The 6,000-nt window shown below is 43.1% G+C and overlaps 1 protein-coding gene across 1 annotated transcript in view; it reads right to left on the minus strand.

Annotated features, from left to right (window-relative positions):
* The window catches only part of LOC139468038 (protein NDNF-like), a 52,795-nt gene extending 51,301 nt beyond the window's left edge, over window positions 1-1,494 (minus strand). The window contains exon 1 of the mRNA XM_071249726.1: window positions 1,164-1,494. The gene's annotated coding sequence lies outside the window, so the exon portion shown is untranslated. The remainder of the gene's footprint in view (window positions 1-1,163) is intronic.
* Window positions 1,495-6,000: the final 4,506 nt, after the last annotated feature.

Genomic DNA, 6,000 nt, shown 5'->3' on the forward strand with positions numbered 1-6,000 from the left:
GAAATATATGTCTATACGATAATCAAGGAAGTATATTTCCATCAGTAGGATTATAGGTCCGGGTAATAAAATATAATTATGTCTATGAGATAGTCAAGGAAGAATGTTTCCATCAGTAAGATTATAGTTCCGGGTAGAATAATGTATGTCCATGACATAATCAAGGAAGTACATTTCCATCGGTAAGATTATGGTTCCGGGCAATATAAAGTCTGACTGCTTGACGGATGTATATTTCACCGATAACATAGTTCTTCTTAATGAAAAAAAGGTCAAACTACACTTGACAATCAAGCATGTATAACAGCACTGGATACTCAAGATAGGTTCATCCTATCAAAACACGTTGTAAAATACCTGCATCAACGCCAGAAGAGTGTCTTCATCTACATCAAGTCAAGCACATGCTTGTTGCCTTTGAGGTTTTGGTAACATTATATAGACCAGTCTTACCCCCTCCCAACCTCTCTCCCACCCCTACCAGTTCCATATGTCGGGGCCTTCAAACCCGAGGGTTATAGCCCTATGAATTAGTAGGCCCTGGCTGAGGGGTAAAGCAGATAACTGCGTGCTGTCCCCGACAGGCTAGGCTCACATGCACTCTTTATAACTGGAAGGGGAAAGTTGGCGACGCTCTGCCTTAATACGAGAAACCAGTCAAATTCTTCGCAACATGAATGTACTGTAGGTATCTAATCTCCCGCCTGTACGGCAAGTGAAGTCAGGCGTGCACTGCACGGCCTTGGGTCCCCAGAACGCTAAGGGTTACACAAAACTCAAGCATCTTCCAGTTTCAAATATCTCATTGTATGACCTACAGCCATGGCAAGACAGTGGCCGCCCGTTAAGTTAGACAAACTCTTTTCTTTGGTGTAAACCGATAGTCAGGCAGGCATATAGGATCGTAAAGATATCTTTCTCCATCATTGCTCGGTGTGTAGAATTTGTGTGAGAGATTAACGTCTGCGCTGTTTCTTAAAGCTTCAGCGGATCTCATGCTAGAGGCAAATGAAGGTTTTTGGTAAAGACACGTGAGATTGAAGTTAATGCTTGTTGCGCTTTATTGTGGCGACTGTTGGGATCAATTAGACTTAATTGCGTCATAGTCTGTAAGAAATTGTCAGTTATACAAATCTCTAAATCAGTAGGCAATGAACACAAACCTGGGACCAGATCCGGTCTCGTTGCTCCCGGACAGAGAATAACACGAACTGATTTGTTGATTGTTGATGTTGGGCTATTTGAGATCCGTGACTGTACAGTTGGTGTGAGGGAGCCTAACAAAGGGGCGTCCAACTTGGCCCCTGATGCTCTCCCGGGGTCCTCCCACATGAACGCTTCTACACACCAGCATCGTCAGCAACGGCCTGTATGCACACATTGTCAGTGGCCCACCCTCCCCGCATGTCCACCATGCAAAAGCCTCCAAGTTGAAACACTATAAGTAACATCCACGAGGTGAGACACGTTCAGCTAGTGAGGCAGAGAGCTCCGTATTTCCCTGCTATCTAGGCAGACGAATGCCGGTACCACACTGCCTCAGAGCGCACGCGTGCTACTGCTAGCAGCAGTCACGTGACTTCAACTTGGTCCACTGATTCCACTATTCCCAGAGCGTGAGGGGAAGGGGTGGCTGGTGTCACCGTCACACGGTGAGAAAAAAACAGTACCAGGTCATTGTGTATTAACAGTCTCGTATATGACGATAGCAGACAATATAGGCTTCATGCACAATGTTAAGGCACCGAGTTTAAAATTCTTTAAAAAAAAATTCCATTGCCATTTTTCCTTAATGCCATACATTTTTTACTACATGTCATATTTACATCGTAATTTAGATGATGATTATGATAATAACGATAACGATGATGATGATGATATTTCAAAAACAATAATTAAATATTGCGTCTTCGTAACACGATATATATAATTGTACATTTGATTCAAACATATTTACTCATATAAGGCACAAATCTTGGGACGAAATTGTCATACTATGTCTCCAGTATACAGATGTACCTTATATTAAATAACATTACAGAAGCAGAAGTGGCAAATCACTTTACGTATTGTCACGAACCGTTCAATCAAGTTTAATATAATCACATATTTGATTATATTATTCGTGCAGTATGTCACAAGCGATGAGTTAACAACACGCATCTACATCCTATAATCACACACTGTCTCTCGACTGTCTGAGTTGTCGAGACCCTCTCGGACATCTGGACCAAGCAAAGTATGTATTTATGCCGTCGACCGACAGTCTGTGACTCATGCTTGCCAGTAGGGTGGTCATTATATCTCAGCTGACCACTCGTTTACATCAATATCAGCCGACCCACTTATCTGTACAACGGCCGCCTGGACAGGACACGGTGCTACTAAGCCAGGCATTATCAATAGTTCCCTCAATCCGAGTCTGTCTCGGACCGGGCAGTCGGACGGGCTGTTATCACGGTGAGCTCTCGCTCAGCTCTCGCTCAGATCACGTCTCCAACCAACGCTGTCCAATCTTAGAAGCGAGCTGGTTGCCAGACTGTACTACTATGGTGCGTTTGGACGAAAGAGTTTTGACCAAGGCTGATTCCGTTTTTATCGACATCGTGTGAGTGAGTAGTTTAAGCAGAATTCCGGTCATATGACGGTGGGGACATAATGGAATGAGAATGTTCTCATGTAGTGAATCGAACCCGGATTTTAGGCGTGACGAGCCACCGCTTGGACTACAAGGCTACAGCAAAGACACTTGGTCGGTGACTAAATATATAGCACGTGCATATCCTTAACGCATTCGTATAACTTAATTACATACGGTAACTCAAAAGGGACTTGTTACTCACGAAAACATGTTCGCCATTTTGGATTGAAGTCTGTTGGCGTGACTATCAGATTGCTCTAGCAGTTGTACGTGTTCTACATAATTGATTATTCGCATGAATAACGACGATATATTGTAAAACAGTCGACGCGTTTGAAATACACTGATGTGCAAAAGAAATATACACTTGAACATTGGATTTGACAAATAAAGTACAAACAGTCACCGAAAAACGGAAAACTTAGGTCCAAAACACAACTGTGGTACCCGTATCAAATGCATCACCATCGATTAACCATTTCTTGTTTGTTTTTAGCCACCATCAACCATGGGTGAATATTTTCTTTTGCCCTGAGTGTAGTTCGTTATAACCATTAGTTCGTTACATCCGTGTTCGCTATAAGCATGTTCTACTGTCATGACACTGTTTAGATTCCTAACGGGTAGATATCTATATTTCAGTTACACCTACGTGTTATTTACGATGAATAAAGTTCACTAGGGTCGTTAATCACGTAAAGTTAAAGAGAATGTCTCAGCATGTTTGTAATCTGAGACAGTGTAGCCTACACCACCCCCCACCCAACCCAAAACCCCACACCAATACCAACCTCACTGTCATGTCCACGGGGGCTACGTGCACGGCATACATGACGACTTCCCAACCTTCAACGACGTCTACGAGCCGGCGCTTTAGCCAATCAGCTATCCCACCGTGCGATATATACTGCATATACGTGGCCAAGTTTTTCTTGAAATTGTTTTGTTTATTTTAATGCATAATAGTTTCTTCGCCTAAACCGCCTCCTCACTACAGGAGGTGTAAGATAGGACGTCTGCCAGGAGACCGGACGGCGGTAGTTCGATTCCCTGGCCTCATTCCAAAATACGTTGAAAGACGACAGTTGTTACAATGCCCAGTGTTCGGCATAAGGGGCTAAAACAAGGACTGGTCGGCTCGGAGTCAGTATACTGTGTCTGAGTGGGGTATTCATGTTAAACTGCGGCATGGTATCTAAGTGGACTTGCGCTAGAAAACCGGCATCATTCCGGACTAGTTCAAGCAGTGACATACTCGTCACGTGGCTATACGAGTGAAATAATTATGAACGCGACGTTAAGCCCAATTTCACCTCACATCACCTTCTGTGCATAAAGTATGCCATTACGCGCAATAGAATACCTTAATAGTTTCATGCTGTCCATGAAATATTTATAACGAAATAGAAATGTGGCTAGCGGCCTGCGACCTCAAACAGCAGCCATAGGACAGTGGGCTTTCCTCGCCCGACCACATAAGAGTGGACAGTGGGCAGTCTCCAGTCACCGCTAGGTACTGACCCATTACGGGTCAGCAAACTCAAGATCTAAGAATATATTTAAACCTTTCTTTTCTGAGACATAATACGTACACAACACGTCAGTTCTTTCAGCGCATAGTCAATGCACATTATAGCTAATTCACAATCCACGATGTCAACTTGTAATTGTTATCTGTACCTAGTTTAATGCTGAAGGGCATAAATTAAAAAATAAAACTGGTTACAGCGTTCTCTCGTCATGATGAATAACTAGTTCGATTCCCAACACATATTGTGAAGTCCATTTCCTCGCTGTGGTATTGCTGTAATATTGCTAAAAAGCGGCGTAAAACTAATAAAATACTCACTCACTCACTCACTCACTCACTCACTCACTCACGCACTCACTCACTCACTCACTCAATCACTAACACTCACTCATTAACATGACTACTAAAAATGTCTCATACGATATATGATCACCTCGAGGAGAAAACACTCCCATGTTCGTCCCTCGGGATGCAAATTTAGTCCCAGTTTACCAGTTCATCCACCCACCCCACTCTACTCTGACCCCACCTCTCCCATACCTACCCCGTACCATTCTATATGTCACATGTGAATCAAATTTCAAGAATCGAACAAGTATTGGAGTGCCCCCAGTACCACGTTTCCCTCGAAACACATTCTGTTCTGACACGCCCCGTCATCCTCGTCTACTTCCAGTATGCGGAAACCTAATATTAATGTCATCTCTACATATGTCATCAATTATCGAGAGTCGAACAACCCCACTTCTCGAGTGCCCGTCAGAACCACGTTTCTCCTAAAACACAGATATGATCAAACTCTTCAAAACGCGACCGGTACGGGCCAGTCATTCTCGTCCCGCTCCTGTCGGTCAGACTGTAGATTCGAGACTGGACCCGCATATGACGTCATGTTAGGGATCGAGGGGTCACTCGCAGTCTGGACGCTGTGTCGGACAATTATAAGAAACCGACGTTCCTTGGGTCGCTCGGGAACTAGAGCCGTATTCATCACCCCATCAATTTCACATTTGACACCGTCTAAGAAAGTGTCTCGAATCTGCTTCACTCTGTTACCTGGGACCATTGGTCTCTTGGCCGACCAGAGCTGTAGTAATCTATATTGATGTTTCAGTGGCGCATGAGTCAGATCGGTAAATCGTATTATATAGAACTAGAAGGCGTCTGAAGCAGAATTATCTAGAAAAATATACGTAATTCCATTACAACGGTGAAAAATTCTGTTTGGTTTCCTGCCGTTCATTGAATGTGTTCCATCTCTGTTGGGTTTTTTTGGTACATGACTCATCACGTTTAACAAACTTTAAGAAATAGGAATTATAAAGCCTACTTGCGCCAAGGAATTCTTCCACGCAATTCTGATTAATTTAATGTTTTTTATCAGACGCGTCACTTTGCTTCTTCAATTTTCATTAAGAGAATTGAACTGAATAATGTTGTTGTTTTTCCTATAAAGCATCTGTATGTCACAGTTCGCTACTGGTAGTGGATGGTGGTAATAAACTGGTTATTGTACATTTGAAATAAGTTTTTTAAACATCAGTCAGCATTGTTAGGATAACAAGAAAAAATAGTTAAAAATCCATACCATGTATGAACATGAGTGACATAATCGAGGCTAATGTGGGCTTCGAACCCACGATTAGCGGATCCTGACATCTAAAGGATGCAACTCTGCATCGGTCATGACGTTTACCACTGGATAATTTGGGATTGGACCTATTGATGGCCCATTGGTTTCAGGCACAAAAACTAGCTCTGCAGAGTTGCGCCCCTTAACTCCCAAGCTCTTTCAGTGCCCCTGACACGTTCGTTCTCGTTATATACT

This window comes from Haliotis cracherodii, unplaced genomic scaffold (assembly GCF_022045235.1).
Source record: "Haliotis cracherodii isolate W230 unplaced genomic scaffold, xgHalCrac1.p SCAF_2, whole genome shotgun sequence".
NCBI lineage: Eukaryota > Metazoa > Mollusca > Gastropoda > Lepetellida > Haliotidae > Haliotis > Haliotis cracherodii.